Below are 12,269 nucleotides of genomic sequence, written 5' to 3'. Positions count from 1 at the left end.
TATTCCTTTGGAAATTTGAAAGAATGTTTATAAATTACTCTGATGTTTTGTAACTGTTCTATCAATGGCAATTGTTATGACTCTTATCACTGCACCATGAGGTTAAATTCAGAGATTTTCAAGATTTTTCCAGCACTAACATCTGTAATTTTTAAGAAATAACAAAATTAATGATTTGGCCATCTTAACTTTGAGAGATAGGGCATCACCATAAGAAATAACGACATGATGTTTCTGAGGCTATTTGGGGGATGAGGAGCTCTGAACTGAGGGCTACCTTCCAGAAAACAAGCTGTTGGCTTTAGCGGTGAGGATGGATATAGATGTTTCCAGTGAGAAATTTCACTACCTGAAGATTAGACAAGATCATTGAGATCTGTTATTCTTTCAACTAATGGAAGTGTCTGGCCTTTTGAGTGTTGTTATATTATTCAATCGGGGGATAAGAAACACACAGCGCTCATGGAGCGTTTAAAAACCAAGGGTGAGTCTTTGTTAACTCATGTTGTCAACTCATTGTGGTGAGACTATCCAGCCTCTCCCCTACACCTTAGGACAGGCCCCTGTGGCAGGGTTGCCAGATAAAACAGAAGATGCCCAGGTAAATTTGAATTTCAGATAAACTGAGTTTTTAGTATAAATATATCTATATATGTTTGTATGGACAAGTATGTCCCAAATATTGTAAATATTCATAAATATTATGGCAACCATAGAATGTCCTGCAGGACAGTGCTTCTCAATCTTTATTATGCATATGCATCACCTGAGAATTTTATTAAAATGCAGATTCTGCTTCAGGAGTTGAGATGTTGACGCTACTATTTTGAGAATCACATCTGAGTGACAAAAGTGAAGGGTAGAATCTCTCAGACTTGCCAGAGTAGAGAATCACCTGTGGTGCTGATTGAAAATACACTTTGCCATGACAACACACCACAGACTGGGCGGTTTAAATAAGGGCAGGGCTGGAAATCCAAGATCAAGGTAACAGCAGGGTTTAGTTTCTTCTGAGGCCTTTCTCCTTGGCTTGGGGACGGCCGCCCTCTGGCTGCCTCTTCAAGTGATTTTTTTTCCTGTGCTTGTGGGCCCTTGGTCTCTCTCTGAGTGTCCTAGTCTCTTTTTATAAGGATGCCAATCAGATTGGACTAGGACCCACCCTAACAGCCCCATTTTAACTTAATTATTTCTTTAAAGTGCCCGTCTCCAAATAAAGTCACATTCTGAGGGAGTGGGGGTTAGGGCTTCAACATAGGAATTTGGGGAGGACACAGTTTAGTCCTTAACTGTATCTGGGACTCCCTGAGACAGAATTTCTGTGGGAAGGGTTTTCAGAGACTCATCAATTTCACCAGCTAGCAGCTCTGGTTGAAGAAAACTATCCCAGGTAAGTTTTACCAGGCAACATTTAAGCATGAATCAGAATCACCTGAAGAACTCGTTAAGACCTCCGAGTTTTTGATTTGAGAGGCAAGGGTGGAGCTCCTGATTCCGATTTTCTAACAAGCAGTCATTCTTAAGAACTACAACCTTAGACAAATCCCTAAAGCCCTCTGCGAACCAGGGACAGTGGTAACATACTCCTCATGTGGCTGTCCTGTGGATTTCCTGAGATCAGGAGGCAAAAGCTCTTGAGGATCTAGAGCCCTGGATTAGGTGAAAATGAGTTATAGTGATGCATTTTCTACAGCCTGTGAAACAGGAAACAAGGTCAATGTATTTTCATAAACAGAAAAACATTGATTTTTTTTTTTAAACCTTCCTCTGATTCTATACTTGAGAGTCAGTGAAGTGTATTTCATTCCTGTTCCCATAGTGGTCTTTATTGAATCGCACATTATTAGACCCCACGAGGCCATTTTCCCAGACGTGTTGGGGCTCAAAGATCAAATCTACATATGTCTGGGATGAAAAAGAGTTGAAAGGATGCTAAATTATGTGATTAAGTCTTCATTCTCCTAAGAAAGTGCTTTCTGGTTACAACTAAAATTCCTGAGCCATGAGTTACTTCGATGTTGGTTGTGTTTGTAAACATGTAAACAAAGTCTTTCACAAAAAGAAATCAATAGCTTTTTAATTTTTTTTTTTTTTTTTTTTTTTACAAATCCCTAAAGATTTTTGAATCACCCTTTCTGGCACGTTCGAAATCTAGAATTTGGCCAATCCAGATAAATAGAGAAAGAAGTCTTGAGCAAATGGACCTTTCTTTATATGGCAGTTTCATAAGGGCCTCCCATTAAAAACAAATACTTTGTAATTGTCTCCTTTTTCTGAGATGAGATATAAGTGGTTGGTTGGTAAGCAATTTTAAAGATCTTGTTTATAATAATGGGACCATAGGTTGATGATTTTATTTAAGTAGTAGGTTGGTACATCTCTTGGGAGTCCGATAAATCAGCTGGGAGGTGGTTTCTGCTGTTGTGTGCTCTTAAACGTATCGTTTTCAAAGCTTCATCTCCCCTTTAGTGTACTGGGTTGAAGAATGCTAGCTACTAGGACTTACATGAGAATTAAATATGTGCAAAGTCACTACTATGCATTCACTGAAGCATAATAGCTTCATACGTGACAGGTGTTTTGTTACTTATATGAAAACACATTGGAATGTGTTGTCATTATTATGTTTTTGTTCATTTTAACTTTTCCTCCCTTTTTTTTTTCTTCCTAACTAACTGAACAATCAAAACATGAGATCTGTTTTCAATTAGGGAACTTTGTCCAGAAACATTATGAGTAAGCTTTTTGTTTTGTTTTTAAATCTTGAAATGATAAGGAAACTGAGACCCAGAGTTTAAATATCTAGACCAAGGTCAACCAGCAGGCTGTGACAGAACAGAATTCAAACGTAGGATTTTGACTGCAAATGCCATTTTCTCGGGTTTATGCCCTTTCAGTTGTTCTTGAATTCAGTTGTTCTTGACTTGACAGTCCCTGGGTTTCAATGCTGAAAACTGATACAGGGAAAATATACAATTCACTGCTGTTAATTTAGGGGCAAAACATCTAGCTGATTAGTAGGTCTCTATGTCTCATCGATAATAGTCTTTGGCTATTGGGTTTATTAATAATTCTGTCAGAGATTTATCAGTTTTATACATTAGAATTCCTGTTTAAGAGGTAAAGTATGGGGGGAAAGTAGAACAAGTCTGTTGAAAACTGAGATGTGGTATTCAAAACATCTAATTGGCCTGGATCCTGGGGTGTTAGTCTAAGTGTTAACCCTTTAGTTGTTGAATTGAAGAAGTTCTGGACAGCTGAGGTAGAGGTTGGATACTTGGGAACTTAGGACTGTGGCTATTTACCAACCAATAAATATTTAAACTCTTTAACCACTGGCAAAGCAATACCAGTGTGAACAGGATGGATATCTACGCAGGTTGAAAGCCTCGGTTCCTAAATAGCCCCATTCCCTTGGATTGATGTTTCTGGTACAAAGACAAATTTGCAGCACCAACGTTTTTTATTTTCCTGGGCTACTAAGAGCTGTGAAATAAAGGTTAAAATTAGGGTTTTAAGCTAAAAATGTCAGCTATTCTTAATCACAAGTATGCATCATCATTGCTTATGCAGTTTTCCCAAAATTCATGTGCCTTTGAATTTTGCTATGATTCTGATTCAGTAAGAGTGGGCTGTGTCCCTGGAATCTGTGCTTTTAAGAGTCTTCCCTAGATGCATCTTCTATATTGGATATCTCCTGTTTTACCCTCTAGATGTACACTCAGCTTTTTTTAGTCATGCTCTAGTCTCAGAAGGCCAAGCTCTGTGGACTACCTTGGTGAACTCCCTTGCTTTCTGGCTTCCTGTTGGGAGCAGCCTATGGAAAACCATGGTGGGCTATAGAAGGAGGCAAGGAGGAGGCTGGTCTATTTTATTCCCTTGGTTCCTTCCTTAAGGGATCACTTTGGACTGGCTTTCACTTTGACCAAAGACCACAGCTTCTTCAAAGTTAGCCCTCTTCATATGTCTCTTTCCAAGTTCTTAGAACTGTTCCCTCTCTTGACCCCTTCCAGCAAAGGGGTGGTGACAGCTCTGTTGGAATTAATATCAGAGCACTGTTACAGCTTTTATAGTTTTCTTACACCCTTGTAAACATTTTCTTTATTAAAACTATCCTCATTATTCTATTTGATCATGCCATTTATTTCCTGGTGGAACCCTTTATTTTTTTAAAGATTTATTTATTTATTTTAGAGATAGAAAGAAAGAGTGTGTGCGGAGGTGGAGAGGGAGACAGAGAGGAAGAGAGAATCTCCAGCAGACTCCCTGCTAAGTGCAGAGCTCAATAAAGGCTCCATTTCATGACCCTGAGATCATGACCTGAGCCAAAACCAAGAGTCCGATGCTTACCTGACTGAGCCACCCAGGTGCCCTAGTGGGACACTTTCTAGTAGGCTCTGCCTTATCTACTGCCCCAACCTTTCACTGAACTTAGATGATCTTTAAGAAACCTCCCATTACCAATATTCTGACTGTATCCACATAGCTCAGATAAGTCAGGGGGAATTCTGCCATGGTTAATCTCTCTAAGGTACAATAAGAGGTATGGAAAACCAGCTGGAATTCCAATATTTACCTTCTAGCATCTTGTTCACCTTTGTGCAAAATGCCTGAAGAAAGTCTGGCCAATTCTAGATGGCAAAGAACAAATAAATTGAGGATGATCCTAGGGACAAAGAACTTAAGTGGACTTTGTAAGTTTTATTCAAATTATACAATATAATTAAAATATAAAGGAGTTTGCTCTCTCAAGGAGAAATACTTAAAGAGAGGGGCGCCTGGGTGGCTCAGTTGGTTAAGCGACTGCCTTCGGCTCAGGTCATGATCCTGGAGTCCCTGGATCGAGTCCCGCATCGGGCTCCCTGCTCGGCAGGGAGTCTGCTTCTCCCTCTGACCCTCCCCCCTCGCATGTGCTCTCTCTCATTCTCTCTCTCTCAAATAAATAAATAAAATCTTTAAAAAAAAAAAAAAAAGAAATACTTAAAGAGGCCTTAACTAGGTCTCTGTTTGGCAGCAGAATTTTATGACTCTCAGTATTTGCATGGTTAATTAATCCCTTAAAGTGATGACTAGTAGGCAATTTATTTGGACGGTACAAGAGGCTAATTGGTAATATTGTTACACAAAATCTTGTGGGCAAAAATTATGCCTGTCTTTTAAAAAATGTGCCTTTGGTATTTGAAGGGAGAGCTCTAGTGTCTTGGGCCTCAGAGGAATTCAGCCTGTTGATGTCAGAATTAATGAAGAATATGGAAACTTAAGTGTAGGATGGATGGAGTGAAAATGCATTAAAGATTAATGACATTAGACTAGTGGGAGAGCCACATTTTCTGGTGATCAAAGACTCTGAGACTTTCATCTGAAGTGCCTGGGAGAATGTTGAACATCTTGGAATTTGTCATATAGCCTTTGGTTAAATTTTACCAGCCTGTGATTCAGCAAGATGCCGCAAGAAATATCCCCCTACCCTCAAGCTCTGATCTGTTCATTCATTCAACAAATGTTTTTTGGGTATCTACTCTGTGCCAGGCCCCCTTAAAAAACCTGACCCTAATGAGTCCAACATATACATTGCCATGCAATGTAGTGACATGGGCACATTTTCTTCAATAATGAAATGAGAACACATTTACATTCTGAGGTAGAGTAATTACATTTCTTTTAATATTATGTATTAAGATAACTAGAAATCCTCTAGTTGTAAAGTACTCCAAACATTGGACGAAATATAATAAGAAATATTTGAATGTGGGGAAAAAGGGAAATTCTCAGAAGCTAGGGGGAAAACCCCTGAGAGCAGAGTATGTGCTCCAGTTCTGGTTGCCTTGTGTGCAGAGCAGGAGAAGCTTCTCTCAGGGAGCACATGATAGGGAATAGTTCACCAACAGTGTGAATTTGCAGACACACTGGACAGTAGAATTTAAGTCCCACCACTAAGGTAGGGTTCTGAAGGAAAACAAGATGGTGCTCTGAGAACATCCAGCTAAATAATCTGGCTAGAGTTGGTCAGGCAAGTGTTATGGAGGCTTCGCTGGAGACACCGTGGGATCTGAGGGCTGAGTTGGACCGGTGCAGTGTAGGCCAGGGGTGAGCAGTCCTCGCAGAAAGCTGACCATGTGAAAAGTCATGTGGGCTGCAGAGAGTATAACAGGAAAATCTGTGCTGTTCCCGACTGGAAAGCTAAGCTCCTAAAGGTTCCATCTTTATAGGCAGGATTTTCAGCCCCCCCATTTGAAAAGCAATGGACAGCTACTGAGGGTTTTAAACAGTGTCATAACATTAGAATTGTTATTTTAAAATCTCCTTCTTGCCACTTTCTATAGTAGGGGGTGCAGCAGGGTAAGAGTGGAAGATGATCCTGGGAGGGAGCACATGGCTTTAACTAACCTGGTGGGGACCAGAGCATCATGAACAGAGCACCATGAACTGCAGGGAGGGGAAACAGCCCCCAGAAAAGGACATAGGACTCTGTCCAAGGCTTTGATTTTATGTCTGGTATTTAAAAAGAGTAGACAGAACACTGCACTCCAGATGAGCAGGAAACCTGCACTGTCCAGGTGCATGGATGTTTCTAGTTGAAGCATTTATAAACAAAACAGGAAATATAGAATAACAAAACAAACCACCATGACCATCAGAAATTTGTTTTTACAGGGGCACTTGGGTGACTCAGTCAGTTGATCGTCTGGCTTTTGGTTTTGGCTCTGGTTGTGATCTCAGGGTCCTCAGATCAAGCTTTGTGGGCTCGCGCTGGGTGTGGTGGCTGCTTGGGATTCCCTCCTTCCCTCTGCCCCTCCCCCTGCAACCTCCTGCTCGCAAGTTCTCTCCCTTAAAAAGAAAAATTGTTTGGGCGCCTGGGTGGCTCAGTTGGTTGAGCGACTGCCTTCGGCTCAGGTCATGATCCTGGAGTCCCTGGATCGAGTCCCGCATCGGGCTCCCTGCTCGGCAGGGAGTCTGCTTCTCCCTCTGACCCTCCCCCCTCTCATGTGCTCTCTCTCTCAAATAAATAAATCTTTAAAAAAAATTGTTTTTATGGAATGAAGGAGAAACTTTATTTGCATTAAGTTTGAGAACAGAAGTGATTATAAAATGTAGCTATAAATTGATTTCAGGATTAATGCCTGGCAAGGTTTTTTTTTTTTTTTTTTTTTTGGTCATTCTTCCACCTTGCCCTAATTCCTAATTTCTCACTATTGTACCTCCATGGACCATTTTTTCTCTGGCTCCATCTCTTCCCCTAATGACCGAGATCCTTCCCCTCCTTCTTTCCATGTCTTCATTTGGGTAATTGTTATTTCTTTCAGATTTTAACTTAATAAAAACTAACACCATTGGCAGGTTATGTCTCATGGCTGTGCTAAGCACTTCGAGGCAGACAATCTTTTAGTTCTTACAGTGACTGTGAGGTAGGTATGTACATTCCCATTTGCAGATGAGAAAGCAGACTCAGGTAAGCCAAATTACATGGTAAAAGGTCCAATGGTTAGCAATCGTAGAACAAGGATTTAAACGCAAACATTGCACACACAAAACAAACAGTTGATTTAGGCAACTTTAAATTGATTATGTATCACCCAGGATCTTGTTAAAATACAAATTCTGATTTTGTGGGTCCCAGTTTTGTTGATCCGGACCCCACTTCGAGTAGCTCTAGTGTATGAGAGGCGTTCTGGGAATATTTATTAAATGAAGCAATGAATGAAAGAATTCAAGGAAAGAACATGCTAAGATGTGTATGTTAATGATTTCTTTGTTTGGAGATCCTATTTTGGCCTTGCACTTAGAGTTGTTTGAGTAGTAATTTTTCAGTTAAATATTGATTGAGCACCTGCTATGGATGAGGCACCATGGAAGATGCACACATGAATGAGATGTGACCTCTCTTTTGGGCTGAAAGCCTGGGATGGCCCTGTGAGGCAGGCAAGGACTCTGGCTCAGCAGTAGGTTCCTGGAGTACGCTCACTGCCAGCCAGCTCTCCCTACCGCTAGTCATCACGAAACTAACCACCAGCGCCAATCTCAGTGCTAAGAAGTGTTTTACATTTTACTTGTTTCCCTCAACATCCTTACACTTGAGATACTCTTGCTTTTCCCCTTTTGCACATGGAAAAGCTGTGGCAGAGAGCAGTTGAGCAGCTTACCCAGAGACATAGCAAGGCTGCTGATATTGGCACCAAGTGGTTCTAATGCCAGAGGCCCATTTCTTTATCATGATGTTCTTCTTGGCATCTGGAATCACGAAGCAGCAAATAGAGTTAAAATGTAAAATATAGAACACTACATAAAAACACTGGGATTTTCACGTTGATAAAGATTTCCTTTTGTCAGTCTTGTTTCATATTTTTTAATGCAAAAGAAAGAAAACATAACAGGTAATGTTGACATTCCCTTTACCCCTCCATCTTCCCATTTCCTCTCCCACCGTCTTCTAAGTTAGGGAGGCATACTTTGGGTCATTGTTTTCTACTTCTGGAAATTTTTTTTCAATTTTCTGTTTTATATTTCCAATCAATGTATTTGCTATTTGTTTGAGTATTCAAAATATTCAGAAATTACGATGTGCTGTATGTATATTTCTTTCACTTGGCATTATGTTTTTGATAGCTGTGTGTGTTGCATCACCTAGGTATAGCTTTTTCATTTTAAATTCTACTGCATTCCATCTTAATTATCTGCTCTACTATTGGTGGATGTTTAGGTTTTTTATAATACAATTTCACGAATGCTGGTGTAAACATTCTCAAACAGTTTTCTGGGATACAAGTGCAAGAATTTTTGTAGAGTATATACTTAGGAATGGAGCTGTCAGGTTATAGATTATGTCCTTTTTAGAAGTTCTTGATATGTTGGCCAAATTATGCTCAAAAGTGTAGCAACTCAGTTCTTTCCAGAAGCATACACTGTTATCAACACTTTATGAGGTCGGACATTTTCCCCTCTATGAGAGTATGAAATGGTATGCTGTTATTACTTTAATTTGCAGTACTTTGGTTGCTAGTTGAAGTTAAGCTGTGTGTGTGTGTGTGTGTGTGTGTGTGTGTGTGTGTTTGTGTGTGTGTGTGGCTATTGGGTTTCTACTTTTCCTGTTTGTATCATTGGCTCATTTTTTTCCTAACTCGTTTGTAAAAGCTTTTACCTGTTCTGAATATTGTTTCCTATTTATGTATGCATCACAAATAACTATTCATATTCCTTCGCTTCTTTATATTAATCTTAAACTATGTATAAGCTGATGCTTTTAATTTGGGCAAATTTTGTTTTTTCTTTTGTGAATTGTATTTTTCCTTTATTAAAATCTTCTTTGGTAGAGGCAGCATAGCAGAATGTTTAGGAGCTTTGTTTCTGGAGCCAGGCTGCCTGAGATGGACGCTGGGTTGTCACTTTCTATCCCATCCTAGCCTATCCATCTTATCTTATCACATTGCATTCAGAAGACCTTCAGTACAGTGTTGAATAGGAGAGGTGTTGGAAGAGGTGGGGTCAGTGGAGTTCCTGGTGAAGTAGCAGTATTGTCATGATTGGGAATTATAGAATTCTTTTTTTAGGTCTGCCCTCTGGAGCCGGCACTGAAGTAAAGATAGCTTTTGTTGCTGGCGCCATATCCCTGTATGGGTTTTGGTCAATGATCATTTGCAGGGAGTAGTCGTACTATGTGTGAGGATAGCAGGCTCAAGTCTGAAACACTGTAAACTATTTTAGGTCTACCACTAATCTGCTGTTTGAATTCATATGGTTTTTCTTTTCTTTCTTTCTTTTTTTTTTTAGTTGTCATTTTATTTATCAATGTCCCTCACTGGATTCATGAGGATAATGCCCAAGTCAATATTATTGTTCCAAAAGCCTAAAATACTAACTGGCATTTTTAAGGTAGATGTTTAGTAGATCCTAGAATGATTAAATTAATGATCTCACTTTACCTGTCTGTTTAATAATATCTGTAAAATGAGGTCAGGGAACTTGTTCTACCTCCCACAATGATTTGGGAAGATTAAAGCAAATCATGTGCTTTGAAAAGCTACCCACAGTTCATGCCAACCACAGTTCATGGTGGCTAGCAGCAGGCAAGGAATCACAAGTAGGTAATACGTTTGCCTGTTTCCAGTACTAAAATGTGAATTCTATGAGAACAGGAATCTTGTCTGACTTATTTGTGGCTGTGACCCAGGCACCAGAACACTGCCGGGAACACAGCTATTTGTTGGATAAATGGAGTAGAGTAGAATTTAATCAAGATACATTTAGTAGACTCAGAGAAAGTAAAGGAAACTCTAAAGTCTAATTCAAAGGTCTGCTGTGAGAATGTACATATGAGTCAGAGAGTATATGGGAAAAGTAGAAAAGAAGAAAGTAGAAGAAAAAAATGGATGTGAAAACGGTAAATGAGAATGAAGGAGACATTGTTCAGGACTTAAGAAAATCCTAGACTGAAAAGGTCAATTCGATGTTTGGGGTTGTCTTTCAAACTGAATAGGATTGATTAAATGGCCAATCTGATTGCATAAAGCTGGTCATTACTATGGTAAGGGAACCACAATTTAACTGTAAATGCTTGATTTAGTATTTGTAAGTCTATGAAGAGAGATTGCAGAAGTGCTTTAAGAGTTGGATAGTTGCCTATGCTCTGAAAACAATAATGTATCCTGAAGAACTTTGAATTTATACTTGGATTTTGTCTATCCTAATATTCTCTGTATTCTCATAAAAGTAGCTTTAGTAGATAGCTGTTGTTTTTGTTTCCTTGCATCTATTTCTTTTTTTTCCCCCTCTCCTAATAGTATCCCAATTTGTTCTGGGGAATAAACTCCTGGTCTCATTCACTTGATTTGTGTGAGGATAGACTACTTTTCTATTTCCAGGAGCGGCCATGTGACCCAGGCCAGGGCAGTCAAGATAGACCATTTTTCTGGTCATAATGCTTGACTCAGAGATGGAGCGTAAGACCCAAGATAGGCAAAGACTCTCAATCTGGGGACTTTGGATCTAACTGTTGTGAAGGAGAATTCATCTTTCAACTAGGGCTGCAGCATTGACTCTTATTCAAAAGAAAGAAACTGAGAGAGAGAGAGAGAGAGACAGACAGACAGACAGACAGAAACTGCCCGAGAGAAGAGGACTCAAAGAAAATGGAGAAAATAGAGAAAAACTGAATCTTGGTGATATTGTTGAGCACCTGAATCCTTTTTGCTTGAAGCTCTTCTAGTCTTTTCAGTCAGGTCAGCCAGGAAATTCCTACTTCATTGAATTTCAGTGGGGGTTCATTTGCAATTCAGAAGAGTCTTGATTAATATATTTTGATTTTTTTAAAAAAACTTTTCAATGGAATTGAGAGCACAGACTTGGGCTAGTTGAAAGTCAGGAGGATGTATCATACACCTTTTTCTAGGTAATCAGTTACTGAAAACGCATCTTTAGAAACTTAACTTCTCATCGGTGTTTGTCTATCTATAGCTAGAAGTGAGTGCATATCTAGAGCTAGAATTAGATGATCTCAAGGTTATTTCCAGGTCAAAAATTTAAAATTCAGAGACAGCTTTTCTTGTAATGACCTCATGATTTCTCTTGTATTTGCTGGAAGCTTCTGATGACCACGGCTATCTCTTACAAAGTTCCAGAGTGTACCCTGCCATTCATCCCCTCCTCTCTTATCTCTGCTTAAGTTTCCTAATGCCCTGATAACAGAAGGAGGCACTGCCACTATGATGATGATGATGATGATGAAAGTAACTACTGGTTTGAATTCTCACAGTATCAAGAACTTCACATAATTCTTTTCACTAAATCTTTCCAAGAACCCAGTGAGGTAGGAATTAACATGCATTATTTTATCATTGATCCAGTATGAGAGTATTGGGTTTATTCAGTTTAACTTTACCCCACCTACCCTGCAAGCACAGATAGCCTCTCCATCATTACCCTAATTAATGCCCAAAGTCTCCTTACCATTTGAGGGGCATACAGGTGCCTACGAAATTGAGAAGTATATTCATGGAGTGTCACTGGGCCAAATGAGTTGAAACCTACCAAGTCTTTTATGGTAAATACATATCACTCCTGCTAGGTGTTTATAGGTGATGCTATGTTCTTTTGGCTTTCAAGGGAAGATCACCTGACAGGTTCTCCCTTCAGTGATGGCTGGGCAACTAGTGATGAGAGTGAGACATCATCTATATGACCCACTAGTCTATGTGAACAGTGCTACTCCAAGTGATCCTTCCATCAATTTGCATACCTGGGTCTTCCTGGGTAAATGATCTTCAATCTTTTAAGGCAGC

This window comes from Halichoerus grypus, chromosome 1 (genome assembly GCF_964656455.1).
Source record: "Halichoerus grypus chromosome 1, mHalGry1.hap1.1, whole genome shotgun sequence".
Classification (NCBI taxonomy): domain Eukaryota; kingdom Metazoa; phylum Chordata; class Mammalia; order Carnivora; family Phocidae; genus Halichoerus; species Halichoerus grypus.
This window is presented reverse-complemented; position numbering follows the sequence as displayed.